We start from the raw sequence: 18508 nt of genomic DNA, 5'->3' as shown, positions 1-18508 counted from the left end.
AAGTACACCCAGAATGCTCTTTAGAAGTGAGAATGGCCAGACTTCATCTTACCTACTTTGGTCATGTGATCTGAAGGGACCAGCCCTGGAAGATATCATGCTTGGTAAAGTGGAGGGTCAGAGAAAAAGGGGAAGACCCTCAACAAGATGGATTAACACAGTGGCTCCAATATCGGACTCAAGCATAGCAAGGATGGTGAGGACGGTGCAGGATGGGGCAGTGTGCCATTCTGTTGTACGTATGGTTACTATAAGTTGGGATTAACCGGATGGCCCCTAACAACAACAACTGCTGACTGCTGCTCTTAAAGGGATCATAATAGAAGATTCTGGATAGAGTGAGAGAAAAATATGGAACAGAACTAAAAGTAATAAAAAAATCAGGCTTACTTATCTGATAGAGACTGATGGAACCCCTGAGACTATGGCTGTTAGTCACCGTTCAAGCCCAGAGCTGAACTTATCCCAACGGATCAAATTTCAGTCAAACAGTGCTGTTGTTAGCTGCCTCCCAGTTGATTTAGACTCATATTGATCATATGTACAATAGAACAAAACACTGCCTGGTCCTGCACCATCCTCACAACTGTTGCTGGGTTACAGCCCATCTTTACGGCCACTGTTTCCAATCCATCTCGTTGAGGTCTTCCTCTTTTCAGCTGACCCTCTACTTTATTTACCAAGTATGACATCCTTCTCTAGGAACTGCTTGCTTCTGATAACATGATGAAAGTATGAGAGAAGTCTGGCTGTTCCTGCTTCTAAGGAGCATTCTGGCTGCACTTCTTCCAAGACAGATTTGTTCATCTCCTGGTAGCCCATTGTATTTCTAGTATTCTTCATCAATACCACAATTCAAATGCATGAATTTTTCTTCAGTCTCCCATACTTGCTGTCTGGATTTCACATGTGTATGAAACTATTGGAAATACCACAGCTTGGGTCATGTACACCTAGTCTTCAAAGTGACATCTTTGCTCTTCAACACTTTGAAGAGGTGTTTTGCAGCAGATTTGCCCAATGCAATAAATTGTTTGATTTCTTGACTACTGCTTCCTTGGACTTTGATTGTGGTTCCAAGTAAAATGAAATCCTTAACAGCTTCAATCTTTTCTCCCTTTATCTTGATGTTTATTGTTCTAGCTGCGAGGATTTTTTGTTTCCTTATGTTGAAGTGTAATTCACACTGAAGGCTGTAGGCTTTAATCTTCATCAGTAAATGCTTCAGGTCATGTTGACTTTCAGCAAGAGAGTTTGTGTCATCTGCATATCTCATTAGTGAGTCTTCCTCTGATTCTGATGCTACCTTCTCCTTCATATGGTCCAGTTTCTCAGATTATTTGCTCAGCATACAGATGGAATAAGTATAGTGAAAGGTTACAACCCTGATACACACCTTTCCTGATTTTAAACCATCCAATATCCCCTTGTTCTGTTTAAATGAGAATCTCTTGGTCTATGAACAGGTTGTCATGAGCACTATGAAGTGTTCAGCATTCCCATTCTTTGCAATGTATCCATATCTATTTTTATTATCCATGCAGTAGAATATCTTTGCACAGTCACAGTCAACAAAACAGATAAATATCTTTCTGGTATTCTCTACATTCAGCCAAGATCCATCTGACATAAGTAATGATGTCCCTCATCCCATGTCTTCTTCTAAATCTGCTTGAATTTCTGTCAGTTCCTTGTATATGTAATGCTGCAACTGTGTCTTCAGCAAAATTTTTCTTGCATGTGATACTAAAGATATTATTTGATGATTTCCACATTCTGTTGGATCACCTTTCTTTAGAATGGGCACAAATATGGATCTCTTGCAGTTGGTTGGCCAGGTAGCTATCTTTCAAATTTCTTGCCTTCCAGGTTTGCATTAATTTCTTGAAACATTTCAGTGGGTGTTCTGTCAATACTGGGAGCCCTGTTTTTTGCCAATCCTGTCAGTGCAACTTGAGCTTCTTTCAATAGCACTGTATTGACCATATGCTATCTTCTGAAGTGTTTGAATATCAACCAATTCTTTTTGGTACAGTGACTCTGTGTATTTCTTCCATCTTCTTTTGATGCTACCTACATTGTTCAAATTTTTGCCCATAGAAACCTTCAATATTTCAATTTGAGGCTTGAATTTTTTCTTCAGTTCTTTCAGCTTGAGAAATGCCTAGCATGTTCTTCCCTTTTGATTTTCTAATTATAGATATTTGCACATTTCATTATAATAGTTTACTTTGTCTTATCTAGTTGCCTTTTGAAATTGTCTGTTCAGCTGTTTTACTTCATCATTTCTTCTATTCACTTTAGCTACTTTCCTTTCAAGAGTAAGTTTCAGTCTTTCCTGACATCCATTTTGTTTTTTCTTTCTTTCCTATCATTTTAATGATTTTTTACTTTCTTCATGTACGATGTTCTTGATGTCATCCCATGATTCATATAGTCTTCACTCGTTGGTATTCAATGTGTCAAATCTATTCTTCAGATGGTCTCTAAGTTCAGGTGGTATACACACAAGTTTGTATTTTGGCTCTTGTGGATTTGTTTCAATTTCCCTTAACTTCAACTTATGCTTGCATATGAGCAATTGATGCTCTGTTCTACAGTTGGCTCCTAGTCTTGTTCTGACTAGTGGTATTGAGCTTCTCCATTGTCTCTTTGCACAGATGTAGTATATTTGATTCTTACGTATTTCACTTGGCGAGGTCTGCATAAATAGTGACAGTTTGTGTAGACATCAAACTCAATTGACATAACATAATACACAAAAACATTGTTCTACATCTTACTTTGGTGAGTAGTGACCAGGGGCTTAAAAGCTTATAAGTGGTCATCTAGATACAATGATAGGTCTCTCCTCATCCAGAGCAAAGAAGAATGAAGAAAACCAAAGACACATGGAAACAATTAGTCCAAGGGACTAATGAACCTTGCAAATATCAGCCTGTATGAACATGAGACCAGAAGAACTAGATGGTGCCAACCTACCACTGTCAACCACTTGGACAGAGATTGGAGATGCTGGATAGAGTGGGAGAACAAATGTGGAACAAAACTCAAAAATCACAAAAAAAAAGGACCAGATTTGCCTGTCTGATAGAGCTTGGTAAGACCCTTGAGATGATGGTCCTAGTTAACCTTCAGGTCTGGAACTGAACTCATTCCTGTAGCTTCCAGCCAAACAATAGACAAGCATATGGGGTGAATACTTACATTAAGTAGATACTCTCCCTTGGAGTGATCAATCGTGGGAGAAGAAGAGCAGTGTTTGTACAGGGAGATATTTCAGGGAGTGGGAGGGCATAGGAGGGAGGGACACAGGGAAGAGGTAACTGTGGGGAGGAAGTGGGAAGAGAGCTGTCACATTGTGGGGAATTGTAGTCAAGATCATGAAACAAAATGTGTATGAACTGCTGTATGGAAAATGAGTTTGTTCTGTAAACTTTCACCTAAATCATCATCATCATCATCATCATGAAAAGGTATTTGAGATGAATAAATTGTGCAAAATTCTATCATGCAATCTCTGGTGCTGTTCCTATAAACAAGGTCATGTTTTCCAATTACTGATGTTTCTTTATTTCCAATTTTTGCATTCCAATCACTAGTACTTATCAATTCATCTTGATTGCATGTTTGGTAATTTCAAACTGCAGAACTGGTAAAAATCTTCAATTTCTTCATCTGTGGCTTTAGTGATTGGTGTATAAATTTGAAACATGGTAGTATTAACTGATCATCCTTGTAGGCATATGGATAGTATCCTATCACTGACAGCATTGTATTCCAGGATAGATTTGAAATGTTCTTTTTGACAGTGAATATGGTACCATTCCTCTTCAATTTGTCATTCCCAGCATAGTATGATTGTCTGATTCAAAATGGCCAATACCAGTCCATTTCAGCTCACTAATACTAGGATATTGATCTTTATATGTTGCATTTCATTTTTTACAACTTCCACTTTTCCTAGATTCATATTTTGTACATTCTTATACTGATTATTATGGATCTTTGAAGCCATTTCTTCTCACTTTGAGTGATGCCACACCATCAATGAAAGTCCTGAAAGTTTTGCATTGTCTACATCATTAAGGTGGACTCTAGTTTGAGGAACACCCAAACAATAGACGGGCCTATAAGGTGAAAAATAACACCAGGGAGGTAGTTACACCTTAGAACAATCAACCATACAGGGTCAACAGAGCAGCTTTTACCCAGAAACAAAGGTCAGAAGGTAGGAAGGGTTAGGAAAGAAGGATGAATTGAGATGGGAAACACAGGGAGGAAACGAGAAGAGTGCTATTATATTGTGGGGATTGCAGTCAGTGTCATGGAAGAAAATGTGTATGGACTGTTCAACAGAAAACTAATTTGCTCTGTAAACTTTCAAGTAAATCACAATAAAAAGTTAATAAAAACAAAAAATATTTCACCCACCAGCTTACGCATTTACTTTGTTCATATGTAACAGCCCCTCAGAGGCTATCTGACAGAGGATGGGATCTGTAGTAAATTATGATCCACGACAGGTACCAACCCCCAGAGGGTACCCTTCCTCTCACTAGTCTTCCACCCCCGTTGGCATTCTCCCAGCTCAGAGCTAATCTCACAGGCACCATTTGTAAAGTAGAGGGGCAGTGAAAAAGAAGAAGACCCTCAATGAGATGGATTGACACAGTGGCTGCAACAATGGGCAAGCATAGCAATGATTCTAAGGATGGAGCAGGACTGGCCAGTGTTTTGTTCTGTTGTATATAAGTCACTACAAATTGGAACCAACTCAAAGGCACCTCAAATAACAACATCACCTCAAGTTTGGGGCCACTTGCTGAGCAGAGGCACTGAGTTTGGTTGTTCCTCTGAGATGTAAGAAAGTGAATGTGGTTCCAGTTGCTTGTCTCAGCATGACCATGTATATGCACTGCCTTTAATCCCTGTGAACTCTAAGTAAAATGAAAAGCAGAAGGAAAGTGTAGATAGCTATTTCCACCCTGATCCACCGGGGAAGCTCCTAGTCACCACCAGTGCTAGACTGGAAGCAAGAAGTCACCTCTTCAACTGCCACTCCCCTCCAGAAGCTGGAGAGCAGACCGCCAACTTGGTGATGTAGAAGTTGGGGCTGTAGTACCATTAATTGTTTTCTTGCTCCTGTTGTTTTCTCCCCCCACTGCTCGGTCTATTGCTGTGCCTTTCAGTGCCTCCTTGGTGAAGTGTTGCTCTTTAATTTGTCAAAGAGGAAAATTACTAACAGACATATTACTTTGATGTTAAGGTTTTCTTACCCTTGAAACCAAGTTACCATTGTAAAGAAATTCCTGACCAAAATCAATCCTACCAGTGGCTTTTCTTTCACCCAAAGTTGCAAATCTTTTCTTATGTATTTGAAACCAGGTTTACTGAATTTGAATTTGAAAAGGTAGGACAGAGTGGAGGGCCAGAGACTGCTGGTGAGCCAATATCAGTTGGTCTCAGTGAAAGGAGGAAGGCAGGGAATCAGTCATGTTAAGGTTAAGCCAAGGGTTGATCTTCTACATTGAGTTCTCTTGTTCTCTTTAGAAGTCTCATTGTACATAGCTTACTTCGAGCCATTTACTTTCTCTGGAATCAAAACAGCGGTGGCATAGTGCCTAAGACATTTGACTGCTAACCAGAAGGCTGGCGGTTCAAACCCACCAGACACTCCTCAGAAGAAAGGTTGGGCAATCTACTTCTGTAGTGATACCACTTTGAAAACCCAAGGAGGGGTCGCTATAAGTTGGGTCCAACTCGACAGTACTTAACAACAACAACAACGTGATTGAGGATATTCATATTAGTGAACTACAAGTTCCAAAAGCATTTTAAAAGAGAAGTATGTTTAATATTTTGAGTAAAGTTGTATGACCTAAATAAGTGTGTAACCTCCCAAAGGAATTACTCTGGGGGTCAGGGGGGCCCAGATTGTACATTTTAATGCACAAATTCTGGTGGATCTGCCTTCAAAAATAACAATCTCCTTATCTCAGACTTCTGTTTTTCTTTTCTTGCTCAAGCAATTTGAAATACCATACAATATAATTTCTTTTATTAAAGAATTGGACTTTGTAAGAAATACATCATAACACATTCTAAAATAAATAGTTTTCAAATGTAAAACTCCCATTTCCCAATATTGTCACTCAGTACATTTGTATGCAATATTGGCTGGAATTAATCTATTTGGAGGAATAAAGGATGTACTAATTTTTTAGGAGCTCTGGTAGCATAGTGGCTAAGGCACTTGCCTGCTAACCAGAAGGCTGGTGGTTCAAATCCACCAGCCACTCCTCGGAAGGAAGGTTGGGCAATCCTACTTCCGTAGTGATACTGCCTCGGAAACCCAAGGAGGGGTCGCTGTGAGTCGGGGCTGACTCGACGGCACATAACAACAACAACAATTTGTGTTTTCACCACAAGGGCACTAGCTTCAAAATACTGACAAACTGTCCACAGAAAAAGCCAAATTCTTTTTTTTCTCCTAGATCTTGTCTTTGAGTTTCACTTTCTTCACAACTCCCCTCTTGTATACTTCTGCTGTTTTAGGGTTAGGGTTAGGGCTCTGGTAGCATAGCAGCTAAGGCACTTGACTGCTAACCAGAAGGCTGGCAGTTCAAACCCACCAGTCACTCCTTGAAAGGAAGGTTGGGCAATCTACTTCTGTAGTGATACCACCTCAGAAATCCAAGGAGGGGTCGCTATGAGTCAGGTCTGACTCGATAGCAAATAACAACAACAACAAGCTGTTTTAGCTTTGGACAGGGAGCAGAAGGGATTTGAACTGGTGAGTTTGAACTGCCAGCCTTCTGGTTAGCAGTCAAGTGCCTTAGGCACTATGCTACCAGCGTGCCTTCCTCAATCATGGTACATGTTTATTTTTAAGGGTGAATGATATTCCTGAAAATAACTATATGTTATTTTGAGTCACGTTTTCTGGGTGATCCAGAATAAAAGCTATGAGGTTGAATTTCCTCACATGTTTCACATCTTGGCCCAGATGCATTCATGGAATGGGCAACGAGGGAGAAATGTCATGTCCTAATAGAGTGGATCAAGTGGAGCTAGTCCAATTTTGGAGTCTCACCTTGTGTTTGAATCAAAGGAGATCGATGATCTCTCATGAACATTTTCATTTTTGGTTGACATTTTTCTTCTTTGAGTTTAATTTAACACTTATTGCTCACACTGTCCCTATGAAGGAAGCTAGTGATCAGAATAAAAGGAAAAGGATAAATAGTTGATCACATTCTGGTTGGTAGAAAAAGAGAATAAAAGGGCACCATGTAGGTTAGGAGTTTTGAAAAATTGACATGGACTAGGGTTGCTCATGAATGTTATAGAATGCAGCCCAATACTCACTGTCCAAAGGGAACCGTAAACTTAAGCTTGAGTTCACCAAAAATTGGAGTCCCCAGATAGTGCAAACAGTTTGCTTGGCTGTTGACTAACAGGTTGGCTTTTTAAATATACCCAAAGGCACCTCAGAAGAAAGACTTGGTGATCTACTTCCAAAAGATCAGTTATTGAAAACCCTATGGAGCACAATTTTCCTCTGACACATATACACACAGGACACAGGGTCTCCATGCATTGAAATCAAATCATTCACAACTGATTCCCTTTCTATCCTTGATGGCAAGAATTGATATCCAAGGGTAGGGTCTCAATATATTGAATGAGATCAGGCAAGGGGTGACAGGTCACAGCAGATAAGCCACATGGTGAGGAGAAAATTGAGAAGTAGGATCCATCACTCCTAGAATTAGACATTAGACTGCCCTCCAGCCTGGGATTCAGAACTAGGGCTAGACCTAGACCTAGAGGGCAGCTGGCTTATTGGGTGGGGCAATCAAAATGGAAAGGCCATGGACATTAGAACAACATGATTCAGAGAGGGAGGAAAGTTTGCCTCAAGAGGCTCACCAAAGTAGGATGCAGAACATTCTCTTTGTGAACTCTGTCATGCCAGTTGACCTTGATATCCCCTGCAATTTTGGTCCTGAGCCCCCAAGCCCAGAAACTCATTCTCTCAATGTGTTTGGTTATGGCTAACTGGTATGATAGAAACTAGCCTTAAACACTCTTAATAAAATAATAATCTCATTATCTCTTCAGGCCTGAACTCACTCCCAGGGCTTAGCTTTCAGCCAAACCGTAGACAGGCCAATGGGCCAAACAATAACAGTAGGGAGGAACACAGACCTTAGAACAATCAACCATACAAGATCAAAAGGACCGTATTTTCCCAGGGATAAATCTCAGAAGTTAGGAATGGATAGGAAAGAAAGATAAATGGAAACAGTAACCAAAGGGAAGAAGTGGGAAGAGTGCTATTACATTGAAGAGACTGCACTCAATGTCATGAAATAAAAGCTGCATGAACTGTTGAATGGAAAACCAATTTGCTCTGTAAAATTTCACTCAATAAAATAAACATAAAAAGACCTAGGGCTCATCCCAGGTACTATGGACAATGGATCTTGGATCTTTGGCAGCTGAAGTACTACTACCAGATTCATTTATCAAACCAATTTTGTTTTTCTTTTTTTAGATCTCTTATATGCTAGACAAAGAGCTCTGGTGGCATAGTGCCTAAGGCATTTGACTGTTAACCAGAAGGTTGGTGGTTCAAGTCCACCAACCACTTCACCGAAGGAAGACTGGGCAATCTACTTCTGTAAAGATTTACGGTGTTGGAAACCCAAAGGGGGTTGCTATGAGTTGGAATTGACTTGATGGCAGTGAGTTTGGAATTTGAGTTATATGCTAAACACTGTACTAGTTATTGAGAGTACAAAAATTAGTAAGACTCAGTCTCCAAGTTTAATTTAAAGGGAGAGAGTTGAGTACCTACTAACGTTGTTATTAGGTGATGTCCAGTTGTGACCCCATGTGACAAAGTGAAACTGTCTCATAGAGTTTTCAAGGATTTAATCTTTGCAAAAGCAGATTGCGACGTCTTTCTCTCATGTAGTCATTGGGTGGATTCAAACCATCAACTTTTCAGTTAGCAGCCAAGCACTTAACGACTGTGCCACCAAGGCTCCTTAACTACTTAGACAATTATAATTCAGTGATATATTAGAAGGAAGAACATAACAGAGGCATCTAGTTCAGGCTGGATATGGAGAATTAAGGTGAGGGAAAAATTCTCTGAAGCAATGACAACAACTTGAGCTCTGAAATAACTAATAGGTGTTACCCAGCAAAAGAATTTGAGAAGAGATGGGTTAGATAGAAGCAGCAGCATACATCAAGGAAGAAATGTGTGAGAATGAAGAGCGTTCTAGGAATTAAATGCAAATAGTTCAATATAACTGGAGAGAGGAATGAAGTGAGGGATTATACTGATGGACACTGTAGTCATACTACACCTGGAAATTTTTAGCAAGTGAGTCCTTGTGGCCTAGGCTCAGGATCCCTGTACACGTCTTTCTGTTGTAGCCAAGATTGGCTCAGTATAATGGAACTGAACATTTGGACACAGGGCATAAGTAGCTTCAACTAGCAGAGGCTGGCTAAGTCTGGGGATGACATTTTGTTTTCATCTTACTAATTTCCATATTGAGAATAATATACATAGTACTAAGTTATATCCCTAAAGATTTCCATTTAAGCAAGAGAAGCGAGTTGTCTTGATTTAGTGTTTTGGTTATCTACCATTTCAATGTCTTAACTTTAACTGAATGTCTGCCAAATTTATGTGCAATTGCTTTGTCTACTTGTTGAGAGATTTCTAAAATTAAGAGTATATCCAAAACCTAGATGCTGGTTAATGAAATTTCAAATTCTCTATGATGTTTTGTGACTAGTTCCATTGTATTTCAATGCTGGGTTTGTTAAATAAACTTTAAGGTTAAAATTTTACCATATGGAAAGAGTTTATTTCAGCTTTTTAAGTAGAGACAATTGGACCAGTCTTACTAAGATAGCCCAAGGGTGTTTGTGATTGGGTGCTCCTTTATGTAATTTTAGCAATATAATCAGGAGAAGTAGGTTAAGTTTGAAGGAGACTAGCCAAGGTCATTTCCAAGTTTATGTGCTCTGGGGTTTGGAATTGAGACTGGATGTTTTATTGAGGAGATGCCTTGTCTCCATGACAGCACTGCAATTGTTCTGTATATTAAGAAGGCTTATGTGTTCTGGTAAGATTTTAATAACAAATCGTTTTGAATAGCTCTACAAGGTTGTTTTCCAAAGAAACTTTTTGAATTATGTACTAACTTGTTACTTTGTCAAGCTTTCAATTTTATGTCATTAAAGAAATAAATGCAGACAACAGTAGCAAATTACAGCAGCATAAAACCCCTTTGTAACACCACATTCTACAAAGGTGAATGGAAAATAAAACAGAATGGAATATACTAGATAAAGCATAGTAAATAGTAAGTATATTGAATATATTGAAACTTGCTTGGAAACCTAAGAAGTGCTTTCCAAAGGGAAGTATTTCAGTGTGCAAATTTTCAGAACAGAAAAAAGCAAAGCAACCACCACCACCACAACAAAACCAAAGCGCTCACAGCTAAACTATTACTCAGAAATAGTTCAACAGATTCTTGACAGCCTTCTTTAGTGCCATTCCACTGAAGTAATGGGAAGTCTATTCCTCCTGGTCTAGAATTTTCTCAGAGTAGAGTGGTAGATCTGTTCACTTTTTGTTGAACCCCCTCTTCCCTCATGGTCTCTTAATGACTAATGTCAAGAGGAAGCAAGAATCTAGAGAAATCCCCCAGGACAAGCCGACGTAATGAGAGAAGTTTAAGTTACAATTGAGTAATTACATCAAAATGTAAATGACATAAAGAATGCCCACTGCATAATTTCATCTGTTTAGTGAGGACTTCTCTTTTAATGTTGTGGGAGACAGTGCTGGTTCTAACAGAATTCCTCCACAATAATTTTATCTGGAGTGGTAATGTGGTATCATTCTGACCAATGAGAAAAGTAGGATGGAGGAGGTTCATTTTCAATAGTTACTCTTTCACTTGATTCTTGTCTTTTCACCACAATTTATCAGTGCATGGTAGCCGGACTAAGATAGTCCCAATAATCTCTGTCTCCTGGTATTCATGCCCATGAAGTTCCTTCTCGTTTTGAACAGGGCTGACTCATGTGACCCTGAGAACATTGTGAAATGTTGTCTGATGACTTCTGAGACTAGCTCATAAAAGATTTACAAGGCTTCTGCTTTGCTGCCTCTACCTCATCACTTACTCTAGGGGAAGCCAGCTGATGTGAGGACGCTCAAGCAGTGGTATGAAGAGGCCCACTTACCAAGGAACTGAGGCCTCCAGTCAACAACCAGAGAACAATCGAGGCCTTCTGCTACCAGAGCTATTGGCCTTCAGATCACTGCAGCCTCTGCTGGAGGGAGGAATGAAGTGAGGCATGATGCTGATGGACATCATAGTCATACTACATCACAAGGCACGTGGAATTTTTCAGCAAGTGAGTCCTAGTGACCTAGGCTCTTGACTGCCTCTCATGACAACCTTGATCCAGAATCACCCTTGTAAGCCACTTCCAAAGTCTTGGCCCACAGAAACTATGAGAAATTAAATGCTTACTGTTTTAAGCTGCTATATTTTGGGGCAATTTTTAAGGCAGCAATAGATAAAAAACACACAGGTAAATACATAGACTATAAAGCTAACCGGGTCCCATATAATACTGGAAAATTTAGCAGATAATGCAAGATTCTAATGTAGGATAAAATGGCCAAGATGAGCATGAAAAAAATACAGACTCTGAAACTGTCCTGCACTTAGTTTATACAGCAGAATTCTTGACTCTGCTTTTGGGACACTCCAATGTATCTCAAAGGCTAAATTTCAATTTGCTTAAATGTATTAGATAAATGATTATCCTTTTTTTTTTTTTTTTGATGAAGTGACTGCAAAGGAAATTTTATGGTTGAACCTTGTGGCAAATGATGATTTAGTACATGAAATAATATTAGCACTTTTTACTAGATACTTTATGAGTGTAGAAGTCCCCAAGGTGTTGTCCCTATGTGGATAATCTCAGGCATATGTGTGCAAAAAGGGTGTGGTGGCAGCATCTTTCCATCACCTCTATTTCACAAAAGAGAGAGAAAAATCACCACCAGAAGCCCAAGGCTGATTCCTGTAAGATCAGATTTATTACCACCCTCCAATTTTTTTTTTACCAATTCTGACATCAACTGTCCCTCCTACAGCAATCTCTACTTTTCTGCTAGGTTTGATAATTTGTTGGAATGACCACACAGAACTCATAGACAATGCTCACAATTATGGGTTTTGTAGGGAAATAGTAGGTTACAATTCAGGTTCAGCACCATTCAGGAGACAATTCTTCCATCAGGACAGCCTCCCTTTGGTCAGGCCTGTAGGTATGCCTCTCTTCGGCCCTCGACCTCTCAGCCAGGCCTCTGCCCTGCACGTGTAAGTGTTACAAAGCTTTTCCAGTTCTGCCACTAGGTTCACCCCACTCCAACAGCAAGCCTCCTGTTCCAAGGCACTCAGCTTTCTTGCTCCATGGGCCTGGAAGCCAGCAGCTCTGTCTCATGCTAGTCTCTTGGTTCTGCTGCCTCTGTCTCTCTGCCAAGAAGGTTCAGTGCAGGGATCGTGGGTCCAAGGATAAGCTCCAATCGTTGCTGCTTTTTTTCCTCTGTCTTGACGGTAGTGAAATCCCCCTTTCTCCCTTTGGGATGGCTCATTTTAAGCCTAATAGATGGCAAAATCGACCAGCCCTCAGGTTACAGTTCTATATACATTATTTCCATGGTCCCACCCCCTCAAGGGTGCCATATATCTCAATTTACATTATTAACAAGCTATCCAATCTCCTTGGTGGACCACAAGCATTGCACATGTGCATAGTTTCACCAGTCATGTGGTGGGAGTCACAAAGACCATTGCTAGAAAAGCCATATTAAGTAATTCACTGCACCACAATGTGTTAGTTAGATACACTTCTACCCATCTAGAAAAAAGAAGTCTACATTTTCATTGTGTTATACAGTTTGTAAAACTCTGCCATCACTTGATTCTTACACATTCTTTCATATCTGAGAGTCAAGCATGGGAGAATATCATCACCCTCATTTTAAATAACAGAAAACTAATGTTCTGTCAACAGCCTTAGCTTCCCAGCCTGTGTTGTTTCAATTCTGGTCAGACTTCTTTCATGAAATTTAGAAGATTAATCATAATTGTTGGAGACAACACTGTCCCCCCCAGGTCTCACTTGGTCAATTAGACTTTATACCCAGGCCCCTGGAGTACAGTATACTCCTTTAACCAGAAAAACCCAATCCATTGCCATTGAGTTGATTCTGACTAACCGTAACCCTATGGAACAGAGTAGAACTGCCTACTCTTTAGATGCTCTGTAGGTCCTTGACTGACAGCCCTATTTACTTCCCTTCTCATCTCGCCATGTTGACTGGATGCCTACTCTTGAATCTTAGCTGATGTCTCTGCCTAAAATCACAGACTCTCTTGACTCTCTTATTTCCGCTTCCCTTTGTATGTCCTTCCTCTAGCTCCAAGACCTCAAATTTCTCTATCCAGTGGAATTCTGTGTAGTGTTGAACATAGAGGCTGTCTGTTGGAACAGCTACTTAAACTTTTCACTTAACCTCTTATCTGTACCTCATTGAACACCCACCTCATTCAAGCCATTTTATGCAGTACTGAGAGGGATGACCTAAGCCCAAGATAAGAGTCTCATCCTCAAGAAGTTAAAGCCCTGTATGGAAGACAAGTTGTGTGATATCAATACACATTAAGGCTGGATGTGATAAATGTTATAGGGGTGGCCCAGGCAATATGGTGAGGGAGGCTTTGTATATTTCTAGATGGAGCTCTGGTAGCATAGTGCCTAAGACACTTGACTGATAACCCAAAGGCTGGTGGTTCAAACCCACCAGCCACTCCTCGGAAGGAAGATGGGGCAATCTACTTCTGTAGTGATACTGCCTCAGAAACCCAAGGAGGGGTCACTATGAGTCGGGGCCAACTTGACGACACATAACAACAACAACATCATGAAGAAGATTTTCATAGATGTAAATGGTGGGAGCAAGTGAATGAGAAGCCTGTGATGGTATTGAGGTAGGTAGAATGGTGAGACAAAGGAAGAACAAGGCAGGCATTTGGAAAGGCTGTTGCATGGCCCAGGAAGAGCCTCCAAAACAGAGAGTTTCAGGGAGCAGAGTGAAAAGGGCATGAAGTTTAGATTAAATCGATTGTGGCTTTACTTCTTATTTGGCCACTGAATGGCTATGTGAGCTTCATTTTATCTGTAAAGTGAGTTGTGAGGACAAAATGTGAACACTTGGCACAAAGTAAAGACTTAATAAATGATAGTAATATGCATAATAATGGAAAATCAGGCTGGAAAGACAGGCTGAGGTTATTTATGTAAGCCTTGCATGTTAGGCTAAGAGATCTCAGACAGTGAGGAGCTGTTGATTTTCAAAGACAGAATTTATGAAGATTACAATGGTGGAGGCATGCACGATGATTTGTTGGTAGGGGTAGATCTTGGAGGGAGGACTGTTACCTGGGTGATTATAATATATCATCAGTGAAATTACAACAATCCGAACCATTTTCTTAAAAGTGGGAATGGAAAGAAGGGATCGATGTTCAAAGACAATGTAATGCAAGAATCAGGAAAGCTTGGTGTCTTGATTACACTGCTATAACAGAAATACTACAGGATTGCTTTAACAAACAGAAATTAAGACTCTCACAGGTTAGGAAGCTGGAAGTGGAAATGCAGAGCACACACTCTAGGGGATGGCTTTTTTCTCTGTCAGCTCTAGGGACAGGTCCTTGTCTCCTTTCAACATTTGTGGGCCTAGTTTTCCTTGGGAATCTCCATGTGTCTTGTCATCAATCATCCTCTGGTCCTAGCAGGGCCTTAGCACAGGGACCCAGGGTCCAAAGGACATGCTTGATCCTCACTCCTCTTTCTTGGTGGTACGTGGTTCCTCTCTTTTTCCTGCTCATTTCTCTTTCCTTTTATCTCTTGTAAAATAAAAGATGATGCAGGCCACACCCCAGGGAAACTCCCCTTACATTGGATCAGGGCTGTGACATGATTAAGGGTGTTGCATCCAACTCTAATCCCCTTCCAACTGATAGGCTGATCACATCAGATCACATCATGGGGGATAATCACATTATTACGTAACTACCAAACCACTGATAATCATGGCCCAGCCAAGCTGACACATATTTTGGGGGACACAATTCAATCCATGACCCTTAGCAAGAGTTAGGATTTCTTCTAGGTTTGGTTTCTTGCTAAGGGTAGGTTGAGAAGTAGAACAGGCTAAGCTGGGTTCTTGTGAGAATAGCTCAAACCACAACAAACATTTGCTGAACAGCAACTATATGCCAGGCATAGTATTAAGCACTGTCAGTGCACTATCTTATTGAATCCTCACAATAAACCAAGGAGTGGGTACTATAATGGATCCTATTTTACCAAAAAAAAAAAAAAAAAAAGGCATGGAAGCTTATATAGGTTAAGGATGTTGTCCAAGGTCACACAGTTAGTTAGCGGTAGAGTCAAGATAGAGGAGTTCTACTCTGTAATGCAAGGGGCTACCATGAATTGGAAGGGACTGGACAGCAATGGTTTTTCTTGGTTTTGTCTGATGTTCAAGTCCATCCTTTTAAGAGTAATACTACCTCCAAATGTGAAGCCAAGGTAACTACATTTATAATAACATTTATGTTTACAGACTACCAACCGTGTTTAGAGGCTTTATACAATTTTAGAACTTTAGGAACTAAAATTCACCCTTCCTTTGTTTTCAGAGATTAGGTTGATAAAGGATACACTTAACTACTACTATGAAAGGGAACAAAAACATTGACTTTTTAATGGAATACCAATGTCAAGTAACCCCTACCTTAAAAAATGTCTCATAAATGGCAGCCTCTTTGGAAACCCAAGGAGGGGTCGCTATGAGTCAAAATTGATTTGATGGCAGTGAGTTTGGTTTTGTTTATCCTCCATGCTAAATCTAAGCTTTGAGATTTGCATGGATTTTCCTGCAGGGAACTTCTTGGCCAAGTCATCTCAGTCCATTAACTCTGGCCTGTGGAGTTTACCCAGCCAGGAGGAGCAGGGAGAATGACTGCCTGGCCACTGCTCCCTCAACATTGGTGAGGCCCCACTCAACTGAGTTTAGGAGGACAGGCTGTGCTTTTCTTACTGATCCTTGGGAACAATCCTGTCCTTTGAACAAATTCAGGGCCTCTGAAAGGGAGCTTGGCTCAGGGAAGGACTGCTAGAGAGTCTACTGGCAGCAATTGGGGGAGAGGTAATTATACATTCTTTCCAGGACTTGTGATGATATGATACTAGTGAGCAACCTACCTCCTCTAGAACTCAGGACTGGCTTGTTTGGCCTGGATCAGAGAGCCATTCCCTCTCTTGGAAGAAATAAAATACTGGAGACCTTTATTCCTCCCCTGCTCCTCACCCCATGTTCCATGGACCTTTCTCTCTGGAAACTTGATGGAGGAACAAGTGTTCTTCTAACATAAATATCTTGCCTGTTCCTCAAACAACCATGCCAGAAAGGCAGTTTAATAACCATTTCCATTGAATTGATGCAGAGATTAAAGCTTAGTGGATTTAAATGATTTGCCCAAGACACAGAGAAAGCAAGCGATAGAGCTGAATTTGAACCTGGACCTGCATGGCCTCCAAGCTCCCATTCTTTCCCCTCCCCCATGTGCCTGCTATGGATGTTGTTGTTGTTGTTGCTATGTGCCATCGAGTCGTACCTGACTCATAGCGACCGCTCCTTGGGTTTTTGAGGCAGTATCACTATGGAAGTAGATTGCCTCATCTTCATTCCGAGGAGTGGCTGGTGGGTTTGAACCGCCAGCCTTCTGATTAGCAGTCAAGTACTTTAGGCACTACGCTACGAGAGCTCCCTATGGATAGCCACCATAAATAGAGCTGTCACTATGCTGGATGCTTTGCCTGTATTAGCTCTAACATCCTAACAATCCTTAAGGCATTATTATTCCTATTTTACACATGAGGAAATGTAATTATTCAGGACAGGTGACTTACTCAAGCAGAGGCAACTAATGAATGATACAGCTAGAGTTTGAAAGTGGGTCTCTTTGACTTCAGGTCTATGGATTTTCTACTTATTAAGGCTTGGATTTCCCTCATTACTAGATAAGAGTGTGTTAAACATATTTACAATATGCCAGATAATTTAAAGGAACATATATATGTATGCATGTATATATGCAGAGCTCTGGTGGTGTAGTGGCTAAGGCATTTTGTTGCTAACCAGAGGTCAGCAGTTCAGACCCACTAGCTGCTCCTCAGGAGGAAGATGGGCAATCTACTTCTGTAAAGATTCACCACCTTGGAAACCCAATGGGATTTGCTATGAGTTGGAGTTGACTGGAAGGCAGTGGGTTGATATCTATGTGTGTGTGTGTGTATGTGTGTATACATTTATGGGAGCTGTGGTAGCATAGTACCTAAGGCACTTGACTGCTAACCAGAAGGCTGGTGGTTCAAACCCACCAGCCACTCCTCAGAAGGAAGATGGGGCAATCTACTTCCATAGTGATACTGTCTTGGAAACCCAAGGAGGGGTCACTATGAGTCGGGTCAGAATTGATGACACATAACAACAACATATACGTTTATATGTGGAGAAAAGATTGAAGTTGTCAAAGACTTCATATTACTTGGTTCTACAATCAACACCAATGGAAGCAGCAGTCAAGACATCAGACCATGTATTGCAGTAGGCAAATCTGCTGCAAAAGACCTCTTTCAAGTGATGAAGAGCAAAGATGTCTTCTTGAAGACTAAGGTGCGCCTAACCCAAGCCATGGTATTTTCAATTCCCTCTTATGCATGTGAGAGCTGCAATATGAGTAAGGAAAACCAAAGAAGAGTTGATGCGTTTGAGTTGTGGTGTTGGGGAAGAATGCTAATAGTACCATGGTCTGCTAAAAGGACTAAGAAATGTGTCCTGGAGGAAGTACAGCTGGAATGCTTCTTGGAAGCAAGAATGGCCAGACTTTGTCTCATATACTTTGGTCATATTGTCAGAAGGGACCATTCCCTGGAGAAGAATATGATGCTTGGTCAAGTGGAGGTTCAATGAAGAAGGGGAAGGCCCTCACTGAGATAGATAGACACAGTGGCTGCAAAGATGGGCTCAGGTATAGCAAGGATCGTGAGGCTGGTACAAGACTGGGCAGTATTCTGTTCTGCTGTGCAAACGGTTGCTATGAGTTGGAGGTGACATTTTTTTGCAAATAACATGAGGATTTCTGTGCTTGTCCACTGTTCCCCCCCACACCCAGGTATTTTCTGAAGCATCATTATGCAAATTTTTTGCATGTTATAAAAAAAAAAATCGGAGGCGGGGCAAGATGGCGGACTAGGCAGAAGGATTGCACAGACCCTCTTCAACAAAGAAAAGGGAAACCAATTAATACAG

The sequence above is a fragment of the Orycteropus afer genome, unplaced genomic scaffold (genome assembly GCF_000298275.1).
Source record: "Orycteropus afer afer isolate SDZICR_OR568_19922 unplaced genomic scaffold, OryAfe1.0 scaffold00029, whole genome shotgun sequence".
NCBI lineage: Eukaryota > Metazoa > Chordata > Mammalia > Tubulidentata > Orycteropodidae > Orycteropus > Orycteropus afer.
This window is presented reverse-complemented; position numbering follows the sequence as displayed.